Below are 25,244 nucleotides of genomic sequence, written 5' to 3' on the forward strand. Positions count from 1 at the left end.
AAAAAAAAAAATGCTGGTGTGGGTGCCAAAGTTACTCCTAATGGTGCTTGCAGGAGGCCATGAATTCTAGAATAGCCTCTCAGGAGGCCAAGCCACGGAAGGCAGTGTGTAGACCTGTCTTACCCAAGTATTCAAATCCTTGCTCTGTGGTTTACAAGCTGCCAGCTTTGAAGCTCAGTTTTTTCCTGTCTTCATTTCCTTTTAGTGTAGTTCAGTGTCCAGGTTCCAGCATTTCCACAGCAACCTCAGGAGTCCCTGACACTCCTTCTTTCATCCCCCCGTGGCACGAAAGGCGGCTTCAGTGGATCAAGGATCTTCATGTTTTGACACTGTGAGGAGAAGCCCCACACAGGGCAGGCAGGACCCACTGTCAATTCAAGCTCAACAGCCTCCAGTGAAATATAAGCATGACGCCCCATGCTGGACAGATGCCATGGGTTCCCCACTGCTCTTGGAACATGTGTTCAAATCCCACGTATACTTCCAATAGGAGGTACCCCATGCCCTCTGTAGCCCCCTCCGCCCCAGTCACATGGGGAAACATTTCCTCCAGGAATCACAGTCATTCTCGTTCATCTGTCTTTCAATTTGTTAAAAAGACTTCCACCTTGGTTGCTCATCTTGGCATGAGGAAGAAATTCATGAGACTTTAATAAAAACTCCAAAGCCAACACAACCGTCTGAACATCTGAACAAACCTGTTCTGGTGAGGAAACTGCAGACGTGTGTTTTTCCAGAGTCAGAAGAGTTAGGAAATGAAGTAATCAGGGCAGAAACATCCTCGGATATGTAAAAGGAAGCCTGGTTAAAATGGATGGCTAAGCCACACCTTAGTATAATATTACTTATTGACAATATTTGCAGAAGAACAGGATCGCTTTGAAGAGACTAAATTAGTGACTAAGTTGGATTTCTCAGGTGTTTTGAATCCCTCAACTTGCAATTACACGTCAGGTCTTTAAAACAAACAACATACAATCGTGGCCGGGCGCGTGGCTCACGCCTGTAATCCTAGCACTTTGGGAGGCCAAGTCAGGCAGATTGCCTGAGCTCAGAAGTTCGAGACCAGCCTGGGCAACATGGTGAAACCCCGTCTACTAAAATAGAAAAACAGAAATTAGCTCCATGTGGCGGCGCGGCTATAATCCCAGCTACTTGGGAGGCTGAGGCAGGAGAATTACTTGAATCTGGGAGGCGCAGGTTGCAGTGAGTCAAGATCAAGCCACTGTACTCCAGCCTGGGCACGAGACTCCATCTCTTAAAAGAAAAAAAAAAAATTGAGTTCTATCAAATTGTCGATAACGGTGTCTCATTTCTTGTAACTGGCATTTTAAAATCCGTTCCATCAAAGTAAATAAATACAAGCCAAATACTCCTATAAATGTGACAGAGAAAGGCGATATTTTCAGAGGACGTCCGTTAAGAAGGAAGCCTGGATTCACCAAGATGACATTTGGTTGTTCCCAGCTGACCCCTCCCAGCGGGAGTTTCCTCGCATGACAACCCACCTCTGTGCCTCTCATTCAGCTTCACTTGCTCCGTAGAAACCGTTCGAGCATCGACTTCCTACAGCAGATTTCATGCACCATAGCTGTGCTGGCAAATCCTGCATCCACAGGCAACGTGGCCATTTAAATCTAAGTGGAATTAATTAAAATTAAATACAATTAAAAACCCAGGTTTTCATCCCCACCAGCCACATTTCACGGGTTCAGTCACCACTTGTTGCTGGGGGACGGACAAGTGCAGGCATTTCTGCTACAGAAGTGCTTTTGGACACTGCCTGTCATGGCTTTTCCTTTTACAATATGCGCGATAAGTTCTTTGATGTAGCAAAGAAAACTGGACTCCCCACAGCATCCACCTAATGTATACAGCTCCAAGCAGTATACATTAAAATAACACCTTGTTATTTTTGTATATGCTGGAATTTCAAACTCTGGTCCAGCTGTTAACTCAGTAATCGGAACTGTCAGGCCCTCCTAGAACAGATACTCATTTAGTTTAGAAGAGAGCCAAACAATAATAGTCATTGTAATAGTAATAGCGGTGATAATTATAGTTAATGTTATGCAAATTACTGGAAAACTGGTGCTATAAAAAACTCACTTCATAATGCCACAAATATATTTCAACCAAGGGCTTCTACAAAATTGCAGGCCACTTTACTATCTCTTCTGCATCTGTCTTTTCTGTTCTATTCTCTCTCAGTAGCAGCAACCTCTTATCTTTCATTTCTTTCCTCATTCATGCAGGCATCTGTGAAATGGATACGTTTACATTTGATGGTAATAATAGCTAACATTTACTGAGCATACTATATGCTGGCCACTGCTACAAGGACAGCTCATATTTATCCATATCCATTTAATTCTCCCAACCACTGAGTGAAGGTGATGCAGGTATTAACTCCAATTTGTAAATACCAAATGAGATACTTAGGATAAGTAACTTGTTTGCAGTCACTCCACCAGAGAGAAACAGAACCGAGACCTGAACTCAATCAGGGTGAGTTACAGCAGGCAGCCTTAACTGCTGCCTCTTATTCCAAATACCTAACACAGAGACCACTGAGATTTTGAGCTTCTAAAGAAAACAACGGGAATTCTCCCAGAAAAAGAAAAAAAATGCACATGCACAGAAATCAAATTCCATATCAAGGCTGCTTTAGGACCTCAGGTTACAAAACAGCTCTCTCAGTCAGTTCCGGCTGCTATGGCAAAGTGCCACTTTGAATTTGCTAGAAACACTGACATGTGTGCTGTGTTCCATGTGTCGGGGAGGGCTGTAAACAGCACACATGGATTTTTCCCAGCTCAGAAGGCTGGGAGTCTTAGGTCAGGGAGCCGGCGTGGTTGGGTCCTGGTGAGGCTGACTTCCAAGTGGCAGTCTGCTCACTTCTTCTTCTATTTTTTTTTTTCTTGACACAGAGTCTTGCTCTGTCACCCAGGCTGGACTGCAGTGGTGTGATCTCGGCTCACTGCAACCTCCACCTCCCTGGTTCAAGTAATTTCCCTGCCTCAGCCTCCCAAGTAGGCTGGGATTGCAGGTGTATGTCACCATGCCCATCTAATTTTCTTTTTTTTTTTTCCTGTATTTTTAATAGAGATGGGGTTTCACCATGTTGGCCAGACTGGTCTCGAATTCCTGACCTCAGGCAATCCACCCACCTTGGCCTCCAAAACTGCTGGGATTACAGGCGTGAGCCACGATGCCCGGGCCAGCCTGCTCACTTCTTACTGACTCCTCACATAGGGGAAAGAGGGCAAATTCCTTTCAGGAGTCTCTTTATAAGAGCACTAATCCCATTTATGAGGGCTCAACCCTCATGATCGGATCACCTTCCAAAGGCCTCATCTCTTGGTATAACAGCACTGTAGTTTAGGGTTCCATATGTGAATTTGGGAGGGACACCCCCATGCTGTCCCTTGAGGCAACGTCTCCGCCTTCCTTTCCTCACACCGTAGCCTAATTTAACAGGCATTGAATGATGGCTTACTGTTTAGGTTCTGTCTTCCCCTGGGCCTCTGGAAAACTTACTCTGCAGTTGATTTATTCCATTATAACTCACAAAAGAATTCAACCGAGGACACGCTCCAAGTTTTTGCTGTGTCGTCCCTTTTTGTTTGGAGATCTCCTGGAAGGCCTCTTGGCACAAACAGCTGCCCACCTATCTCTCTACTTTTCTGTTGTATCGAAGTGTTTCTTCCGAGAAGAGGCACCCAGGGACCACATTTCTCTCCCAGCACACACCTAAGTGGGCGTTAGTGGTTTTTCTCCCAGATGGAACACAAATGGAAATGAGGTCTGAGCTCTGCCACTTCCCAGCCCTGAGGCTTGGGGAGCAATTAGCAATTAGCCTTCTGGACACACTTGTCACCCCGTGACTGATTTAGTGAGGCTCCACGGGGCAGCTGGAAAGCTGGTTACGAGGGACACAAGGCCATAGGGTAGAAGGGCACCACGTCCCTGAACCACCCCTTAGAGAAGGGTCACCCCACACAACCAGGAGCATGTGTTTTCAATTTCAGCTGAGGGCGATTCACATTTCTGTTACTGTAAACTCCTGAGGCTTGGGGACTTACCTGAGAACATATCTAGCATTCCCCTGTTGCCATAATGGAAAACCTAAAGCACGTGGTGTTAACTTACCCATAAGGAAATGGATGACAAAGCATCTGATATTGGAATCAAGAAAGTTGTAGGCTCAAGTTATGCAGTGCAAAACAGGTAATAAAACCATCTCCTGCAGAGACCAGGAAAACAGACCACACAATTCCAGAGTGTAGTTATAAACCAACAGCTGGAAATAACATGTTTATGTGTATTGGATATTATTTGGTTTCTCCTAGAAAGTATTGCAAAACCGTTATCTCAAAAAGAGATCAACAGCAACTAAGTTCAGACAGCAGGAGCCTGACAGGGTAGGAAATACTGAATATTCTTGGACCTTAAATACTAAGGAATATGACTCAAAAAGACTTAAAGTAACAGACACCCAGAAAGACTTCTCAAATGAACAAAAACACTGAATCTGATTAAGGCTGTGGCCTTCTCACATCCTGATTCAAATGGTCTCAATGTAATATCTCAGTTGCAAAGAGGCAATAAATAAGAAAGACATTAGAATTCCAGTTTGTAGAAAATACAGACTGCATCCTGGCACATGGGGCTGACTGAAAGCAAGTGGGTCTTCTTCCACTTACCAAGGAAACCACAAGTTAGGAATAAAAAGCTTTTGAGGCACAAAACTGCCTGGACAGAAAGCAAGACTGTGTGGTGGGTCCCAGTATGGCCTATATTCTGCAGACAATGGGACTGAGGACTCCAGAGATGATGCAATTTTCCTTATTCAAAGAAGTGGACAGTAGGTGAGTTTTAGAACTACATGACTCCTGACCACCAAACTTACAGTTTTCAGAACCTTAATGTGCAGAATATCACATGCAAAGTATGTTAAATGCAAATTAGAAAAATGTCCAACAAACTTCTAACTGAATTGAGGCTGGGAACGAGAATCACCATTAAAAATAAGTTCCTCAGCTGGGTGTGGTGGCTCACGCCTGTAATCCCAGTACTTTGGGAGGCCGAGGGAGGTGGATCATGAGGTCAAGAGATTGAGACCACCCTGGCTAACACGATGAAACCCTGTCTCTACTAAAACTACAAATAATTAGCCAGTCGTGGTGGCAGGGGCCTGTAGTCCCAGCTACTCGGGAGGCTGAGGCAGGAGAATGGCGTGAACCTGGAAGGCGGAGCTTGCAGTGAGCCGAGATAGCGCCACTGCAGTCCAGCCTGGGGGACAGAGTGAGACTCCATCTCAAAAAAAAAAAAAAAAATTCCTCAGGGTGATTCTCATCCAAAGTCCGCAAATTATGAGGCACTAAACCATATTAAACAAAAAAAATAGGTGCTTCACAATAAAATATTAAAACTGTACAATTAACTTTATAATTAAAATTTAAATAAGGTGAAAGGGATCTCCTTATCAGAGGCACTTTTTCCCTTTAGTCTAATCATTCACACTCATTATCACTAATTTCTTAATAAGAAAAATATGCATATGTAATGTTAACTAAGACTTAACTAACACTGAATTTTTCAAAAGTGCCAAGTGACTTTCAGACAAGAATATATCCATCAAAAGGCCTTTCCAAAGGAGAAGAGGAAAATTATCCTAACTTTAAAGATGGATTATATCACTTTGTAGATTCCAGTCAAATGAAGCATTGAAATAGGATAGACTGAACATAAAACCAGATGAGGTATTATTTAGAAATGTCCTTCTGAATTATACTTATTCAGTGTGGAAAATGGTATCTGTTTCCTAATAGACTATGTGTTATTGAAGATAAGGAAGATGTTGTTTGAAGTTTGTAAGAAATAAATTTTTTCATAATAATGAATGAATTGTGTATGCCTGACAAAATGGCTTAGTAATCACAGAATGAAGATAAAAGAGAAATTTGATTATCCTAATTAATGATGATACTACAAAGGTGTCTCAAGAGTAGTGTGAGGCATATGCAGGATTAATAAATACTGCTCGATTATTTGCAAAACTGCTGCTGATTGTGCTGAAGTATTAGCGGATGTGTTGATGTCTTTGCAATTGCAAGGAGGTTGCCATTTTGCTAGACGGGGTAACCAGCTTCTGGGGGAGGGTGGGGGCAGCAGTGGGACCCAGATGGCCACAGCCTACTGCCCCAGTCTTGTGGAGAATTGCATTGTGAGCACAAACAATCACTCTTTTTTTTTTTGACATGGAGTGTTGCTCTGTCACCCAGGCTGGAGTGCAGTGGTTCGATATCAGCTCACTGAAACCTCCACCTCTGGGGTTCAAGCCATCCTCCCACCTAAGCTTCTGGAGTAGCTGGGATTACAGGTACACACCACAATGCCCAGCTAATTTTTATATTTTTAGTAGAGACAGAGATTCACCATGTTGGCCAGGCTGATCTTGAACTCCTAGTCTCAAGTGAGACTACAGCCCACCTCAGCATCTCAAAGTGCTGGGATTATAGGTATGAGCCACCATGCTCGGCTGGGACAATCTCTTTTATGAGCGAAATTGGTTGGAGATGAAACAGCTTACCACTCTGACTCTGAAGTGAGTGATACCATATTTTAGAAGTTGTGTCCTTCTAAAAATGCCTTCTACAAAAACAAATTCATGCAAAGAAAGCAAAGAAGATTTTAAAATATACTTTAGCCAATATGGAGTGAGAATATGAGTATTTTTGCATAAATTAGAAATTGTCGGTGTAAATCAAGCCAAGGGTGAGATAAAGAAGAAACTTTCTGGCTGTGAACAGGAGGAAAGAGTAGGCAGATATCTTTTTTATTATTATTATTTAGCTAGAAAATGAGGTGTTAATGGATGCCACCAAGTTTTTTGAGTTTTTCAATGTGGTGGAGGGTCTCACAAAGCTGCAGCCCTGTGTCCCTGTGTGCAGCTTCTCTGATATGGAGATTGGCCTGCACTGTGCTCCCCAGGGTGTGCTCTGGGCATAGCCATTCTGGAAGGGCAGAAGCTGGAAGGGAGCAACGTTGCAGGACAAAAGTTGGCCTCTGATGCCTTCTCCACCAGTGCTTCAGGAGAGCCTGCAAGATGCAGAGGCTGGACGGCCTAGGTTACCCCTGCATCCACAAGCAGTTGATGGAGTCTGTCTGGGAGCAGCTGACTTTCTTCAGCCAAGCAATCCCTGAAGGTGGCTGAAAGCTGAGCTTCTTCTGGCTACAGTCACAGCAGCTTGGCGAATAAATCCTCAGCCTGACAGGGATGGGGCAGGTGCCTTGCAGCCTTCTCTATGACCAGCTGCAGTGGCAATGCAGGAATTCTGTTTCCAGCTGCATAGCCAACTCAATATGGAAACTGACCCTCCAATTGGAAACTAAATGGACAGAATATTAATAAAATACACTTTAATATTATTTTTATTGCACCAATAATTTTTTTAATACCAAGAAGATTCTGCAGAGGTCAACACTGAGTAAAAACAGGAGGAAAAGAGATGAACAAAGCTCTGACTTGTCTTTTACCCTGAAGAGATTTTCCAAACCCAAGTGAATTTAACCTTTTTCAGAGCTTTGAAGGAAGCTAGAGACAAGAGATTAAGTCTACCAGCCCCTAAAAATGATACATTGGATAGGACACCTTATAATAAACTGGAACCCAGGGAAACACATGTAAGGGTCATGGTAAACTAAGACTTACCACTCTCTGGGAAAAGAGGAAAGAAATGTGTGTAAATCAATTTTATCACTGGGTGGAGAGGTTGCTCTCTCATGCCGAGAGCTCGCAGGCACAGTGGAGCCACACATGGGTCTGCCACTTGCCTACTCCATACCTGGGTGAGTAAAATGAAAACTCACCTGGAAATTTAATTCAGAAAACCCAACTGGCAATATGCACAGTGAAACTGCAGAATCAACTGTGATTTTCTCTACAAGATTCCACATTTAACCTCAATCACTTCTCAGAGAAAAACTTCCATAAACAGTGCAAGTTCATAGTTAATAGTCAAGGTAACCAAACAAAAACAGCATACCAGGAACAAGAGCCAGAAGGAACAATAAAAAACAGAATCAAAACTGAAAAGCCTCCAAATATTATAACACTGGCAGAATATAAAATGGATGCTAAAATGTTTAACGAAAAGAAAGTCTTAAATATTAGCAAAGGCTATGAGTCCATCAAAAATCATCAGGTAGATTTGAAAAAAGTAAAGTATCAAATAAAATATATATAAATTAAAAAAATTAAAATTAAAATCTTATTACATGAATCTAACCACAGATTAGAGGTATTTGAAGAGAGAATATTTAAACTGGAAGTAAATTACAAAAACATCCAAAGTTCAACATAGAGGGACAACATTGGGAAAACATTGAGAAGTTAAGGGCAAAAATTCTAGTTTGAAAGAAATTATCATGCATAGAATTGGAGTCATAAAAAGAAAAGAAAGACAAAATAAACAAAACAAAAAGCACTAAGATCTGTGTGTGTGTTGGGGGGTGTGTGTGTGTGTATAAATTGGTAAAAGAAATTGCTCTTCAAAGTCAGGAATTACAAAAAGACCCCAACTTAAATATAGAAAAAAAAAATCCACTGCATCATAGAGAAATGAAAGAATACCATAACCAAAGCAAAGCAACACGTCATAAAAGCAGCTAGATAGATAGATGACCTACAAATGAAATAAATTTGTGGTGAAGTTGTTTTTTCAATGACAATAATGGAAGCCCTGAACCAGTGAGCGTCTTCAATACGTTGGTGGAATAATAAACGTCAGCTTGGGACCGTGTGCCGGGAGAAAATGTGTTTCAGGAGTGAGGGCAAAAATCAAGGCTTCTCAGGAAATCAAAACAAACAAAAAAACTGTTTTTGCCGTCACCATCCCCTAATGAAAGGAACTTTTAAACTCCGTTTCCGACATAGGAAAAGCAACATCACAGAAGCTGAGTGTGAGGTGCAAGAGGCATGTCCGGCAGAGGCTACAGTTTTGGGAACTTAAAAAACATTGCCAATGTGTTCTTCAAGGTCAAGAAGCTCCTCTAGGATGAAAAACACACCCCCTGTGAATTTTTTCCAGGTTGGGAAGATGTCATGGAGTAGAAGCGTTCTTAATTTCCTTGCGTCAAATTTCAAACCAAAATATGCAGATGAACACGAACAAAATAAGAACTAAAGCAGCTACTTTCCAAATTAGTATAGGAGAAATAGTGAAGAAGATTTAATAAATAAATCCAAAAGGAGAGCAGAAAGCCACGGGGCCGACGCAGTGGCTCATGCCTGTAATCCCAGCACTTTGGGATACCGGGGTGGGTGGATCACCTGAGGTCAGGAGTTCGAGACCAGCCTGGGCAACACGGTGAAACCTTGTCTGTACTAAAAATATAAAAATTAGCCAGGCGTGGTGGCACACACCTGTAATCCCAGCTACTCGTGAGGCTGAGGCAGGAAAATTGCTTGAACCGGGGAGGCAGAGGTTGTAGTGAGCCGAGATCACACCACTGCACTCTGGCCAGGGTGGCAGAGAGAGACTCCATCTCAAAAAAGAAAAGAAAATAGCCATGCGAGATGCTGAACCTGAGTAACTAGAAATAAAACAGTGAAAGTGAAGCCAGGTCCCCAGAAGTGGAGGGCAGGCCAACGTGTGTGTTGTCACCAGAGGTGGCTGAAACCCAAGAAGGGAAGGCAGGAGGTCAGGGTCTGGAGTAACACCTCTGCTGAAAGGGCCCAGGGGCATTTTGTGGCCTTTTTAATATCTCAAAAAGAGACTTCAAGGCAGAACCTTGGCTAGGGTTAAAAGAGCTCTCACATGATAAGGGTTTCAGTTCTTCAGAAAACCTAAGAGTTATTGACTCCTGGGCTTTTAACACAGCCTTGGAACAGAAATACCTAGAATTGACAAGATAGTTATGCTTAACTGTATGAAACTGGAGATATCCAATGCTTTTGACCTCCAGGAACAGTAATTACATATGGCTCAACCTACTGTTAATAAAAATAGACAAGTCTAACATAACGAAATATTTAACACAAATTTTTCTATAAGTAGATCAAGAAGAAAATAAAACAATAGACACTCGATTAGAACAAGAGCAAACAAAAATATTCCCAAAGATCCTACACAATGTGATTTCATTACATGATATGAAGAACATGAGTAGCTACACAGTGAATTGCTTGGGAAAATAGATGTGCACGGTAAAACTTGAGGAGAAAACCAGAGAACAACCAACACAAGAGTGATAACTGGAGCTCCCATTCAGGGAAGAGACGGTAGCAGGTGCAGAAGAAAGCGCCTACAAAGGAAATTCCATTTTTCCAGTTCTGTATCCCTTAAGCCACACAGTGGGTACAGAGCCTCTGTGTGTCCTTTATATGCTGCCTACATCATGAATATTCATTTGCATCTGTTAATAGTTTAAAATAATTTTTAAATAAAATTATATCAATAAAGCATAAAAGCTCTACATTTAAGGAAAAATATTTAAAGTTGAAAATGGTGATTTGTCAGCATTTGAAAAAAAGATTAGGAAGTTTCCTGCTGATATCAGTCTGATGTGTAGCTTTGCCTTAAAAATGGAAATTACAGAGCTATCATCAGAAAAGTTGCAATAAATAAGTTGGGCATGGTGGTTGAGCCTGTAATCCCAGCACTTTGGGAGGCCAAGTGCTAAGATTAGGGCGGATCGCCTGAGGTCAGGGGTTCGAAACCAACCTGGCCAACGTGGTGAAACCCTGTCTCCACTAAAAATACAAAAATTAGCCAGGTGTGGTGGCACAAGCCTGTAGTCCCAGATAGTCAGGAGGCTGAGGCAGGAGAAACGCTTGAACCTGGGAGGAGGAGGTTGCAGTCACCTGAGATCATGCCACTGCACTCCAGCCCGGGTTACAGAACAAGACTCCATCTCAAAAAAAAAAAGACAAGTTGCAAAAAATATATGTAGAGAAATGTCTTCTTTAGATGGATATATACACAGATAGATAGCTAGACAGACAGACAGTTGCATAGATAATTAGGTTCCTGACTACAAAAGCACATTAAGTAGATATTGCAATAAATGAAAAAATAAGTAATACAGATTCCTATATTCCATGAGTTTTTAGATGAATAGAAGATTTAAGAACAGAGTTTCTAGACTAATAGAAAACATAACACAAGAATATAAGACAGTATGGTAAATCCTGTAAAAGTGATATAAGCAAGAATTAGAAGGTTCAGAGGTGGCATAGAGTGATTAGAGAAATCAAAGCAGGCTTCGTGGAGGAGGTGGGCTTTGGAATCCAGCAGAAGAGGAGGAGGGTGCATTGATTTGAAGTTGTTCCCTTAATTCTTTGTGGCACTCTTCTCCACTAGCCCGCAGCTCCTGAGAGCAGGAAGGACTGACTCCTGTTTTGTTCCTCTCTCTGACTATAGGCAGCAGTGAGCCCCCGTGCCTCCGATTGTCATCTTTGGGGGCCAGAGAAGTGAGCAGCTGTCCTTCCCAGTCCCTGGTCCCTCCAAGCAGTGATAACAAAGAATGGACCAGGTGAGGCATTGTGTGTAGACACATGAGACTTCTCATCCAGGGTCAAGAGGAGAAGCAGCGGATTAGGAGTGCCGTGACTTAAAGCTAACCTCTTTAGAGCAGATGAGCCCTGCTTATTCTAGGGCATTCAGCTATGTCTAATCAATCGCTTCTGTGCTTGGGAGAATGGGAACATGACACAGTTTCCCCTTCTTCCTTGTTTATCTCACTGTAGCGGTGAGATGGACAATGGTCACATTGGTACCATCATGGCGCTGCGGTCATAGCAGTCCCTATTTATCTCACAGGTTCCCCTGAATTCCAAGGCATCCCACATTTCACATGAACAAATAGCCTTGACACCTTCCGCGTCTCCAGGACAATGGGCATTTCTGACCCACATAATCTGCACAAAGAAGAAAGCCTCTCTCTCTTTCTCACCACTGCATCCCCAACTGATGTGGACCCTGATATATAATTGGAGTTAAATAAATAGTTGAGGTTGTCCTGGGGTTCATGCCTATTTAAGGCTATGTGATTATGCCAATTCATAGAAAACACGAAATGGTTAAAAAGAGAAATAATTGGCCAGGCACAGTGGCTCACACCTATAATCGCAACATTTTGGGAGGCCGAGGCGGGTGGATCAGCTGAGGTTGGGAGTTTGAGACCAGCCTGGCCAAGATGGTGAAACCATGTCTCTTCTAAAAATACAAAAATTAGGCCAGTCACGCTGGCTCACGCCTGTAATCCCAACACTTTGAGAGGCCAAGACGGGCAGATCACGAGGTCAGGAGATCGAGACTATCCTGGCTAACATGGTGAAACCCCATCTCTACTAAAAAAATACAAAAAATTAGCCGGGCATGGTGGCTTGCGCCTGTAGTCCCAGCTACTCGGGAGGCTGAGGCAGGAGAATGGCATCAACCTGGGAGGCGGAGCTTGCAGTGACCCGAAATGGCACCAACGCACTCCAGCCTGGGTGACAGAGCAACACTCCGTCTCAAAAAAAAAAAAAAAAAAAAAAAAAAGAAAAAAAAAATTAACCGGGCGTGGTGGTGGGCGCCTGTAATCCCAGCTACCTGGGAGACTGAGGCAGAGAATTGCTTGAACCTGGGAGTTGGAGGTTGCAGTGAGCCGAGATTGTGCCACTGCACTCCAGCCTGGGTGACAGAGTGAGACTCTGTCTCAAAAAAAAAGGAAAAAGAAAGAAAAGAAGAGAAATAATTGAAATAATAAAAACAACAAGAAGGGCTGCCACATAAGAAAAGGCTTAGAAGATTTCCAAGGAAGGATGAAGTCAAAGAATAATAGGGTTTATATCTGCACAATCATAAAGAAAAAGGCAAGTAAACTATAGATGGTCTCTCATAGCTACAAAATTATAGAAAACAGAAAAAGAAAAGCTAAAGAAGAAAATGTCACAGCTAAAAATGGAAATATATTTCCAAACATTGTGATTGTTTTATGGGCACATTAACCACACTGAATTATTCAGGAGACAGAAATGTTTGTGGTGGACCCCTGGGAAGCTCACCAAGTATTCTTTAGGTGCCCCCCATGAAGTAAAATACATTTGGAGGCAAATCGAGTTCCCAACACGATAAGAGTTTAAGTAACAGAAGACAGAGCACCCTTCTCCCAGCAACCAGCTGTGGATTTACTCGCAGAATCTCTAATACTAAAATGACTGAGAGGAGTTGCCAGAGGCACAAAGCCCTGATTTAAAATCAGCAGAACCTTCGGGCTTTCATTACTGTAGTGATCCCAGGGTTAGATTGTCTTTACTTTTGTTTTGTCAGTTTTCCAAGGCCAACTACTTCAGCATCTTTTCAACTGTTCCTTGAGCAAATGTAAAAATCAGGGCCAGGCGCGGTGGCTGACGCCTGTAATCTTAGCACTTTGGGAGGCCGAGGCAGGTGGATCATGAGTTCAGGAGTTTGAGACCAGCCTGGCCAATATGGTGAAACCCCATCTCTACTAAAAAAATGCAAAAATTAGCCGGGCGTGGTGGCATGCACCTGTAGTCCCAGCTACTCGGGAGGCTAAGGCAGGAGAACTGCTGGAACCGTGGAGGCGGAGGTTGTAGTGAGCTGAGATCACACCACTGCACTCCAGCCTGAGTGACAGAGCGAGACTCCATCAAAAAAAAAAAAAAAAAAAAAAAAACCAGGACAATTTTTATAAGGCATTTCTTATAGAGGTTTGCAGAAGAGAGAGGACACAGAAGAAGCAAACAACATGGGTCTTCTGGGCACAGAGAGATGTGTCCCATGCTTCCTGATGCTCTCTAGGAGGGCCTTCCAATGAGCAGCCAACCTGGGGGCATTTGACAGAAACAGCACCAGCATTGACTCACTCCAAAGATGAAGCCAGCATCCTGCCTAACCCCGAGTGGGTGCCCCTCCAAACCCTAGGTGAAGTGATCAAAACCTCTCCCAACAGTTTTGGTCCTCTGACACCAGGTAGGTGATATAAGGAAACCCACATTTTACAGACACAAAGTAAAAGTGACTGTTGACTGATCATGATTATTAATAAGCATAAGACAGTCCAAGTAAAATTCCGATAGAGACTACATTATCAGGGAAGTGTATATATGATCACAATTTATCTGGGTCTTAGGTTTTTAATATGTACACACACACCCGTGTGCACACACACGTATGTAAGTTGTTAACAATGTCGAGATTAACAGTAAATAAAACATTGTGATTGTACAGTGAGGCCAAAGAACTTACACGAAAAACTAAATGGAATGAAACTGAGCTTTATCATTTTAAAAATTTTTTTTTTTTTTTTTTTGAGATGGAGTCTCACTCTGTCGCCCAGGCTGGAGTGCCGGGGCGCGATCTCGGCTCACTGCAAGCTCCGCCTCCCGGGTTCACGCCATTCTCCTGCCTCAGCCTCCCGAGTAGCTGGGACTACAGGCGCCCACCACTACGCACGGCTAATTTCTTGTATTTTTAGTAGAGATGGGGTTTCACCGTGTTAGCCAGGATGGTGTCGATCTGCTGACTTCGTGATCCGCCCGCCTCGGCCTCCCAAAGTGCTGGGATTACAGGCGTGAGCCACCGCGCCCGGCCTTAAAAATTGTTTTTAATTGCTGAACAAATTTCTAAAAGAAACACGAGTAAAGCTGCCAACTGCAACGACACTTTCTTCCGATTCTATCAGAGGGACTTTTCATTTGAGTTTCACAGCACGTATTTAGAATCGCTGCAGTCTTTTACAACCAGAGAAATGGCATCTTCCAAGCTCACTCTCCATTGAGAAAAGAGTCAAGATTTCTTCTCTGCAAATATCCTAAAAATATCAACCTTGTAGCAGGTAGGCATCAGAATAGCCATTGTAAGGAGAGAGACTAAACCACTAGATCACCTAATAACTGCATTTCCAGGAAAGCCTGAACGAAAGAGAAAACAAGACACAGAGTGACTTGGCTACCAATGCCTCATTACACAAAGAGCTTCCAGAAATTCTACCATGGATTATGAATTTATTTTGCCAAATAGGCAGACTTCATTACCTGGCTAGTTCTAACTGTGGTTTTTGGGACCTGCAGGATTTAGCATCACTTAGGAATACGATGCCACGTTTTCCTGAAATAAAGCTTACTGCTAAGTTTAACTACTTGAAAAGATATTTAACAGCAATCTCTCAGTCCCTTTGATAGACAATAATTAAGCATTTCCTGTGCTTCAGCAATGTGGTACCTGCTTTTGTGGTAGATAAATTCACAACCTCCTGCTGTCAGCAGTCAGGATGTGGTATGGGGCGTCTAGCCAGGTACAGAGTATTTCACCTGTCTTAACCCCATGGTGAGGGGATGCAAACTCAGACTTAGTACTCAAGTATTTTCCAAAGCGACAGACACAGTTGGTAGGTTGTGAGAGTAACATTTGAACCTAGGTCTTTTTACCCTCTAAGCTTGCGTGAATTTCAACTCTAAAATGTATTTTTACATCTTTGCTGTCTAACATAGAAGAATCAGCAGAATTTAACTTTGGATTTTCTTTATTATGGTAACTCTAGAAGTATCATTGTTCTGAGAGAAGTAAAACTCTGATTTCTTTTTTGTTGTTGTTCAATAACCCATGTCTGGCACAGCTCTTCAACAAGTCCTCTGCAGTGCTCATGGGGCTTTTGTTGACTTAATTATAATGGCAATTACCTTCAGAAAGGAACGTGAAGCTTTCAGTATTCTAGCATTTGATCTTCACAACAAGCAGGTGAGATGGTGATTTTACACAGTACATCTGAGCAAACAGGGTTAGACAGCACCAGGGGTTTTACACTGGGAAGGACTTTATACGCAGGACTCTCATTACAAACCCAGTGTTCTCTCTGTGACTTTGAGGATTCTGTTACTTAACTCTGGTCTGGAGATGTGGAGAGTTTAGGGGCACTGGGGCTGGTGGGCTGACTTTGATCTACAGCCATAACATTTGGAGAAACATGTATCTTGTACATTTTTCTTTGTTTACATCAATCCTGGGGTATTTGCTTTCATTGTTTTAATTCTGGTTCTTTAAGGGATCATAATTCTTCAGCCTAAAAAGCTTCCTTTAATTTACTTGTAGCTCAGACATGGTCCAGCGAATTCTGTCAGATTTTCCTCATCTGAAAGCACCTTTATTCCACCTTGGGATTTGAAAACATATTCAGAGGTATTGAATTCCATCTAGAGAATCTCCTTTTCAGTCTTCCAGAGGTGTTACGCCATTTTCTTTTCAATTGCATAAATTTTAATGAGAAGTACGCTGTAATTGTTATATATTAAATTCTTATATTTGTAAATCTTATCTCTCAATTCTACATGTGATTTTTTGGCTGCTTCTTAAATTTTATCTGTACTTTCCGTTTCCAACAGTTTGAGTATCATTTCTCTCTCTCTCTCTGTCTTTGTGTGTGTGTGTGTGTTTGTGTGTTTTGTGTGTGTGTGTGTGTGTGTTGTATAGTATTGTGTTTATTTGAGTTGGAGTTTACCTCTTGGTTTTGTGGTTTGATGTCTTCCATTATTTTTGAAAAATTATTGGCTATTGACTCCACAAATATTTCTTATATTTCATTTTATCTCTCTTTTTAGATTCCAAAGGCACTTTAGCTCACTTTATATTTTATCGCAGACCTTGGATGCTTAGTATTTTTACACTATTCTTTAATTATTTTGTTTTAATTGGTCTAATTTTTATTGACCTATTTTCAAGTTCACTGATTTTCTCCTTGCTGTGTCCATTCTACTGATGGGTTCATTGAGGGGATTCTTCATCTTTGAAAGCATATATTCTTCACCTACCTTTCTATTCAACTCATGCTTACATTTCCCTTTATATAGTAACATCCTCCAACTATACATTCATATTATTCACCATTTTCATTAAAGTCTTTAACATAATCATTTGGTTACTTTTAAAAATTACAATAAAATTGTTGCAGCAGTTGAGTCTGCTCTGAATCTCACCTACTTGATTTTTGCCCCTTTCTGTCCTTGTTAGATGTATGTTATAATTTTTTATTGCATTCTGGACATCATACTCAGCACACTAAAATCTATAATATTAATAAATAGCATGCACATTTGGGAATGATGATACCCCTTCTACCAGGTCACTGGTGTGGGTTGAAGTCAGCCCGGGCGGTAGTTAAGCCTAGTTTGTATTGTCTGATTTCTATGCTAATTGCCAGAGCATGAAAGACTTCAACTTTCTCTCATAGTGCTATGTACTCTGTATGAAACTGGGGCGTGATGCACAGTCACCTCACCCTAAGAGGTTACTTGGGTGACTTTGCTGTATTTGTATATTTTGAATGTTTTGTCTGACCTTTCCTTTAAGCTGTTTCACCACACGGGGCCTCTCCATTGCTGCCCTCCTCCCGCAGTGGAGCACCTCTGCCTAGCAGGTGTGTGCTGGGCCGGAGTCAGGTGTCCAGCGTGCTCTCCAGCTTCCTAGTCCAGCTGTCCCTTTAAGTTGGCTGCGCCTCTGGGTCTCCTCAATGGTACTTTCCCAATGCTCTTGCCCCTTCTCACTGTGGCAGCCCTGTGGTTCCTCTATCTGTGGGGCTTTTTTAGGAGAGTGGTCCCTGCTGTTCCCCATGTGGTAGGCGACCTCTGAGGGCACTACTGTAGGAACCTGAGGTTGAGATGACTTCCAGTCCCTTCACCGTGGGTGGAGGGTTTTGACTTTTATTTTTTCCGTAGTAACAATGGTCTGCTGTGTTCGGTGAGCTACAGGATTCGTAGTCTTTCCCTCAGCAGCCCAAAATCTTTGTTCCAAATGAGAGATGAATCCAGGCCCTGTTCATGCCTTTCCTGCCTTCTCTGCACCTGCACCTCTAGGAGACTCTCTCCAATCCACTGTGCTGCCTCCAATCACTCTTGTGAGTTCCTGGTGGGATCTATTTGAGATAATTTACAAATAAACACAAACTTGCTTTTGTCTGAATTTCCAGGGGTTTTATACTTTACCCCAACCTAGGCTGGGCATCTGCTGATTAGCTGTACATTTTATGACTTCTTCCTCCCTGTGTGGTGGGGTATCTGTGTCCTGTGCTCCACCATGTGTGGGATCTGTGCACATTCGGTGTCTTGTTTCTTCCTGGAATTCAGGCTGCTTGGTTTCATTGAGAACTTGGCTCTCTGATGGTTGAAAAATGTTATGTTTTTGTAAGTTATTCTGCTATTTTCTTGTGGTTAGTGTGGGAACAACATTCATTCCAGCTTACATTCTAAACAGAATCAGAAGCTCACCAGCTCTTCTGATGAGTTGGTTGAAAGAGCTATTCTAGACAACCATCTCAGTACATATGCAAACTTTCCAATTATTTTTCTTCAAACATGAGCACTATTACTGCATGATTCCGATAAGCTGACATGTTGCATTTCATTATACAGGATCTTCAAAGTACAGTGGTCTAACTATTGCTCATGGGGCAAAATTTGGGACCAGCAAAGAGACACAGGTCAGGTGTGGTGGTTCAAGCCTGTAACGCCAGTGCTTTGGGAGGCCAAGATGGGCAGATCACTTGACCTCAGGAGTTCCAGACCAGCCTGGCCAACATGGTGAAATCCCATCTCTACTGAAAATACAAAAATTAGCTGGGCATGGTGGTGAGTGCCTGTAATTCCAGCTACTCTGGAGGCTGAGGCAGGAGAATCACTTGAACCTGGGAGGTGGAGTTTACAGTGAGCCGAGATCATGCTACTGCACTCCAGCCTGGGCATCAGAGCCGGACTCTGTCAAAAAAACACACACACACACACACACACACACACACGCAGAAACACAGATACAATGATTCCTGAAAATATTGGACAGTATATCTATTTTTTTGTCTCTTCTGTTAAATGGATTGCAATGGTGTTGTGAGGAAAACATTTTTGGGGAATAACAGCTAAGACTGTACTATCAATATCTGATAAATCTCTGTGTTATTTTTCATTAATATTTTACATGGCATGCTGGAAGATACACATCCAATGAAATCTCCTTACAAATTTCTGCTCAGTTATCTCTGGGGTCCTTTAAATTGTCCCAGGAATCCAAAAAATCACGGCTACTTCAATGGGAAACACAAGTCCTAGTTCTGGCGACTAAATATCCTATCTTCCTGACTTAAAAATGTACTTATTTCACTCTAGCATTTTATTACTTGACAAATTTGGGTTCAGATGATGGCATTGACTTGTCTAAACTTAGCCACACCAATACTCACTTATTCAATAAGGAAACCAACTATTTCCACTTTTTTTGGTTTTGTTTTTTGTTTTGTTTTTGTTTTTGTTTTTGTTTTGAGACAGAGTCTCGCTCTTTCACCCAGGCCAGACTGCAGTGGCGCTATCTCGGCTCACTGCAAGCTCCGCCTCTCTGTTTCATGCCTTTCTCCTGCCTCAGCCTCCTGAGTAGCTGGGACTACAGGTGCCCGCCACCACGCCCGGCTAATTTTTTGTATTTTTAGTAGAGACGGGGTTTCACCGTGTTAGCCAGGATGGTCTCCATCTCCTGACCTCGTGATCTGCCTGCCTTGGCCTCCAAAAGTGCTGGGATTACAGGCGTGAGCCACCGCGCCTGGCCTCCGCTTTTATCTTCCACGTATGCCTTGAGGATGATGCACACGAAAGCTAATGTGTGCCACCCCCACCTCATTTCAGGCCCTAATTACCAATTCCTAGATTGCCATAGAGCTCACTGGCCAGAAAGGGGAGGAGGGAGAGAGAGAAAAAGACAGAGAGAGAGAGAGAGTGTGTGAGTGAGAGTGAGAAGGAGAGAGCCTCAATCCTCTATTTCAAACCTTTCAGGGGCTTCCCCTGGCCCACATGAGAAAACCTATTCAAATGTATTCTTATTGGAATGGTGTGCACAGTCGCTGTGATCTGACTTCTGCCACATATTCTATTTTATTATTCTAATGTCAGAACTAACTTATATAGTTGGTTGCCTTGGCTTTGCTTTATGAATGAATAATCTTGGGAAAATGTTTATAATGCCTTTTTGATAACTCTTCAATAGAACACAGCAAACCCCACTTATTTTTCTTCTGTGCCTTCATATTTTAATTCAGTTTGGTATGCCAGACTTGTTTTTCCTTTTCAGACCTGCAAAATCTATTGTCCTTTGCATTTCCTCCATTTAAAGTTTATAGAAAACATAATCTTCTTGACACCATCATTTTGGAGATGAGAAATGGCAACTACTTCAAAATGAATCTTCAACAGCAGTTGGAGGAGATGTAAAGACAATGCATGCATGAAGATGGCCATGAGACGTCAGTAACTCCATGAATTAAAGTTTCACATCAGCCAAACCCTCACAGAATGTCTGCAAAAAAAAACCCAAGGAAGACGGGGATAGTTCGACTACCGCTGCCCACTGCTAGTGGAGAGTATTTAAGATAATCACTTTCGTAACTTTAGGATACAATTATTTTTAGGATCTTCCTGTGCTATTGGCAGTGGGCTGTTTCTCAGTTTGCTGTTGATTTTTGGTCAATAGCAGTGACATGTTACATGATCAGATGTTGCAACCGATTAGTTTTATATTTTTTCTTTGAATTGTTTTCCGTATTGAAACTCACGTGTCATAATCTAATAATGCTGGAGCTGCAGAGTGTCTCTAAGTTTGATTTTTGCAAAGACATTGATGCATTTCAAGAAGCTAAAAATAATAATGGAATTGATAATAATTATACATTACATTAAAAAGAATTAACAGGCGCAGAGCAGTGACTCACACTTGTAATCCCAGTACTTTGGGAGGCTGAGTTAGGTGGACCACCTGAGGTCAGAAGTTTAAGACCAGCCTGGCCAACATGGTGAAAACCTGTCTCTACTAAATTACAAAAATAAGCCGGGCATATTGGCTCATGCCTGTAGTCCTAGCTACTCGGGAGGCTGAAAAGCAAGAATCATGTGAACCTGGGAGGCAGAGGCTGCAGTGAGCTGAGATCACACCACTGCACTCCAGCCTGGGTGACAGAGAGAGACTCTGTCTCAAAATAAATAAACAAAAATAAAAGGAATTAACAAAGAGTTTCTTGATGGTAAAATCACCCCTGTGTTTGTATCAGTGGCCTTTATGGTTCTGTGTGTCTGTATGGTGTGGAGAGTATATCCTGAGCTATGTTCCTCCTTTTTACCTATAAGCACATGATCTGCTTTATTATTATGTGTAAATATCCTTATTGAATTATAGTATGATGTGCATTCACATACATTTTATGTATTTCAATAAAGACAAAGCAGAGATTCAACTTATCCCTTTGTATGTAACTGTAACTGTCGTTGTCCGTTTGTCCCAGGGATCTTAAAAGCCTTCAAGGTGAAGACCCAGCTATAATTATTGATGGATCCCCAATACTCATAATAACATCCTGTCCAAAGTGATAGCTTAATAACAGTTTGAAGAGTAAATTAATAACTTCAAGATTATTTTATGTATTTGAAGCTTAGGCAAAGGAGAGTCAATGATGCATTATCAGAAGACCATAAAGGATATAAATCTTGCAGACCTGGGAAACCAAGATAAATAAAATGTATGCTTTTGTATCATTCATAGGGGTGCCCTGTGTGGGATGTTTTGGCCATTTTTAAACCTGACAAAATCTGGCAAAGTTTGCCTTCTCTTGAGGTATTCCTGGCTCCCCACGTCTCCTGGCTTCCTGTAGATTGCACCCACCCTTGTCCCAGAAGAATGAATTACTCACTTCCAGAGAAAAGATAATCAAAGTGTGGTATAGAATGACGCTGGATAAGAATGCTTGTTTCTCCATCACTCTGTAACGTCTTCGAGAGTTTGGAATTTTAATGCCCCATCCTAGTTCACTTCCTAGCACATAGTTGGTATTCAAATAATTTCTTAAAGCATAGTGTTCAATAAATCCTTAGATAAAAAGTTGTGAAAAGTAAAAAGTATATTTTAATAGGAGTAAAACCGGACATTATGATAGAATCTGAATAAAAAGGGAAGCATGACCTTTAGCCTGGGGAAGAATATCCTATAAGAATTCCATAGAATATCTCTTAGTAAATGTAGTAAAAACACCCATTGATTAAAAGAAATTGGATCTATGGCTCATAATAACATCTCATTGATTGAAAAGCACTTTGTAATAGCTTTCTTCCACGTGGTATCTGTCAGGCATTAACCTTTCAGCCTCCTGATCATGTGAAAGGAATTCTTTGCTTATGCCACTGCTCATATGACCCCATCCATGACATTTCATAAATTGCATCTATTGAACAGAGATTTTGGGTTTTCTAAAACTGAAAAACCCATTGCCAAAGCAAGGCATTTCTCTATGGATGGGATGATAGAATTTAGCCATATGCTCTAGAGACCTGGAGATATTTTAGCAAACTTGACTACCTCTGAAAAATGACTACTTACAAAGAGATAAGTAAGTTTCAAATTTTAGAACATGTAGGGTTCACATAGAAATACATTTAGAAGCAACCATATATTTATTTACTCTTTAAAGGTCACATTTAAAAACATAAAGTGTTCCTCTTATTTAAAGCAATGAGTTAAAATTATACCAAATTCTGTTCATAAAAAAGTGACTATGCTAATAAAATAGTCAAACAAGTTTTATTATTAACACTAGGAAATCAATCTGCATGTCCTAACAAATAAATAACAAAACAGATGAGCATTTTAACAAAATATAATCTCTTGTAATTCCAGCTACAAGCTTGTGTTGCTTTCTTAAGCAGAAATAATAAAGAGGAAGTAAAATAAATAAAAAGAGTATTGGCATATTTTAACAAAATACCTACATAATTTTATTATTCACATAAAAAATTAAATCTGTGAAATACAGTGTCATGAAAACAAAATTGCATACACTTTTATGCCCTTCTCAAACGGATAAATAATCTTTCCTGTTGATTGTCTATATTTTTCATGTAATTACTTTAACCCTGAAGAAGTAAAATTAGTGATTAGCATTTCAATTCAGGTTTGAATTTGAATCTGAAACTAAATGAAATAAATTTTATTGAAAATTCTCCAAAGGAATCTAGAAGCACTCAGGTTCAATCACACTCCACTCTTGTCAGTATTTTTGCATTAATATAACCACTCTCTTTCAAAATAAGTTTTAATGAATTCAGTTTGCAAGTGATTGCTGATCTTAATGGAAAAATAATTTCAAAGAAAATCCTTAGCTATTCAAATGTCACTCATAAATACAGCACAAAGAATTACAATGGAAGAGATAAGCAGAAAGTTGTGGTGATAAAGTTTATCTGCAAATTTGATAAGAATGAATCCATTAAGACAGCAGGGGATTTTGATTACGGACTTGCCCTCTGTGTGGAAAACGCTAAGGCTGAAGACGGCTTTCCTGGCTCTTCTGTAACTTACGGCCGTCTCTATTCCTGTCATGCCCAAACACAGGGAGAGTCTGCGGAATAGCAAATAAGTTGTTGCAAATGAAATCATCAGGAAAATTATTTTGACTGCACAATTAAAAAAAGCACCTGACATATATTTTTACTAACTTAATACTTGATCAGAGTTTTATGTTAAATGAAAATGTAAAAATCTTGAATTCAGTCAGTGGAACAAAGTTTCCCGTTTGATTTGAAATAAACCAAACACTATAATTCACAACCAGTAGGCAGGAGGAAATTAAATATCCAGTGATAACTCAGATTTCTGTCTAAAGTGCCTCTCAATTCGTGAGAAGCAAGATTGAATAAAATTAGAAGTAATTTGATCGACTAGCCCCCTGTCCTTTGATCAGATGGCTCAGAATTGTGCTGAAACTTTCTGAAGTGACCAGATAGCATGAGGTCGGAGGAGCAATGTCTGCTGTGTGGTAATGGATGGCTCACAAACCCAGATGAAGAAAGAGAGACAGAGACAGAAACAGAGAAAGGGAGAGAAAGACAGAGACAGAGAAAGAAACAGAGGCAGACAGAGAGAAAAACAGAGAGGGAGAGAGAAACAGAGAAACGAAGAGACAGAGAGGGAGAGAGAGAAAGAGAAAGGAAGAGAGAGAGAGGAACAAAGATAAAGAGGAGGCAGAGAGTGGGTCAGAGAGAAAGTCAGAGAGAGAAACAGAGAGAGTGAGAGACAGTGTCGGGGAGTTCCTTAAGAGACCGAATATCAATACACTGGTGGATTAGCACAGTACTCATTGGTTCAAGTAAACCAATAAATAAATTTCAGGGCACTCACAGAGTCATGGGATTTCCTCATTAGTTTGCTCACTGATTCAACATCACCCTTGCACACCTGCTCTGGGCCAAGCACTGCTTCTAGTGTTGGAGTTTGTTCATTGATTCAACATCACCCGTGCACACCTGCTCTGGGCCCAGCACTGCTCCTAGTGTTGGAGTTATACCGTGGACAGAAAAAAGACCCTTGCCTCCAGGAGCTGCTGTCACCGTCCTTACCAAAGGAAAGCTTAGACATCTTCCCCTGAGAAATTTCTTCCTGGAAATGTTCAGAGCTAGTGTTTAGCACAGCTTCACACACACTGCGGCCTATTGGAGAGTGGAAGGTGGAAGGAAGGAGAAGTTCAGGAAAAATAACTAATGGGTTAGGCTTAATACCTGGGTGATGAAATAATCTGTACAACTAACCCCAATGACCCATGTTCACCTATGTAACAAACCTGCACATGTACCTCTGAACTTAAAATAAAAGTTTTTTAAGAGATTATTTAATAGCCTAATGCATACCAGATCAAAAGTTTCCAAGAACTGCCAAGAACCTCTATATAATACAGTTTGCTTTCAAATACACCTTCTTTTTTTTGTTTTAATTCTTTGGTTGTCTTACTTAAATTCATTCAGTTACTATAACTATTTTTGCATATATTTAAAGGAGCAGCGTTTTGCATGGCTTTACTTGTATCTTTTAACACATTTTTTACCATTCCCTTTTCTTCCTGCTGCTATTAAACTTCTTAACATCCCTTCCACTGAAAACCTTTGATCACTGCAAATATGAAGTCTACTCCATACCCATCATTCATTCCATGAATGCTTAACAATAATAAGAATGACAACAAGGATAGCTCATACTTATTTTTTTCTTACTATATGTCAAGCACTGCTTAAGGGCTTTACACATACAAACACAATTAATTCTCAAACTAGTACTGGAAAGTGAATGTAATTAATGCCTTTATTTTACAGTTGAGTAAATTAAAGCACAAAGATTTAATCACTCACTAAAGACATACAACTAGTATGGTAGACTAGATAATTTAGA

General features: G+C 41.2%; 1 long non-coding RNA gene across 1 annotated transcript in view; it reads left to right on the plus strand.

Annotated features, from left to right (window-relative positions):
• The window catches only part of LOC129048141 (uncharacterized), a 67,423-nt gene that overhangs the window by 24,313 nt on the left and 17,866 nt on the right, over nucleotides 1–25,244 (plus strand). Inside the window, exon 2 of the long non-coding RNA XR_008510238.1 lies at nucleotides 11,430–11,541. This is a non-coding gene — a long non-coding RNA (uncharacterized LOC129048141). The remainder of the gene's footprint in view (nucleotides 1–11,429; nucleotides 11,542–25,244) is intronic.

Source organism: Pongo abelii, chromosome 8 (assembly GCF_028885655.2).
Source record: "Pongo abelii isolate AG06213 chromosome 8, NHGRI_mPonAbe1-v2.0_pri, whole genome shotgun sequence".
Lineage (NCBI taxonomy): Eukaryota > Metazoa > Chordata > Mammalia > Primates > Hominidae > Pongo > Pongo abelii.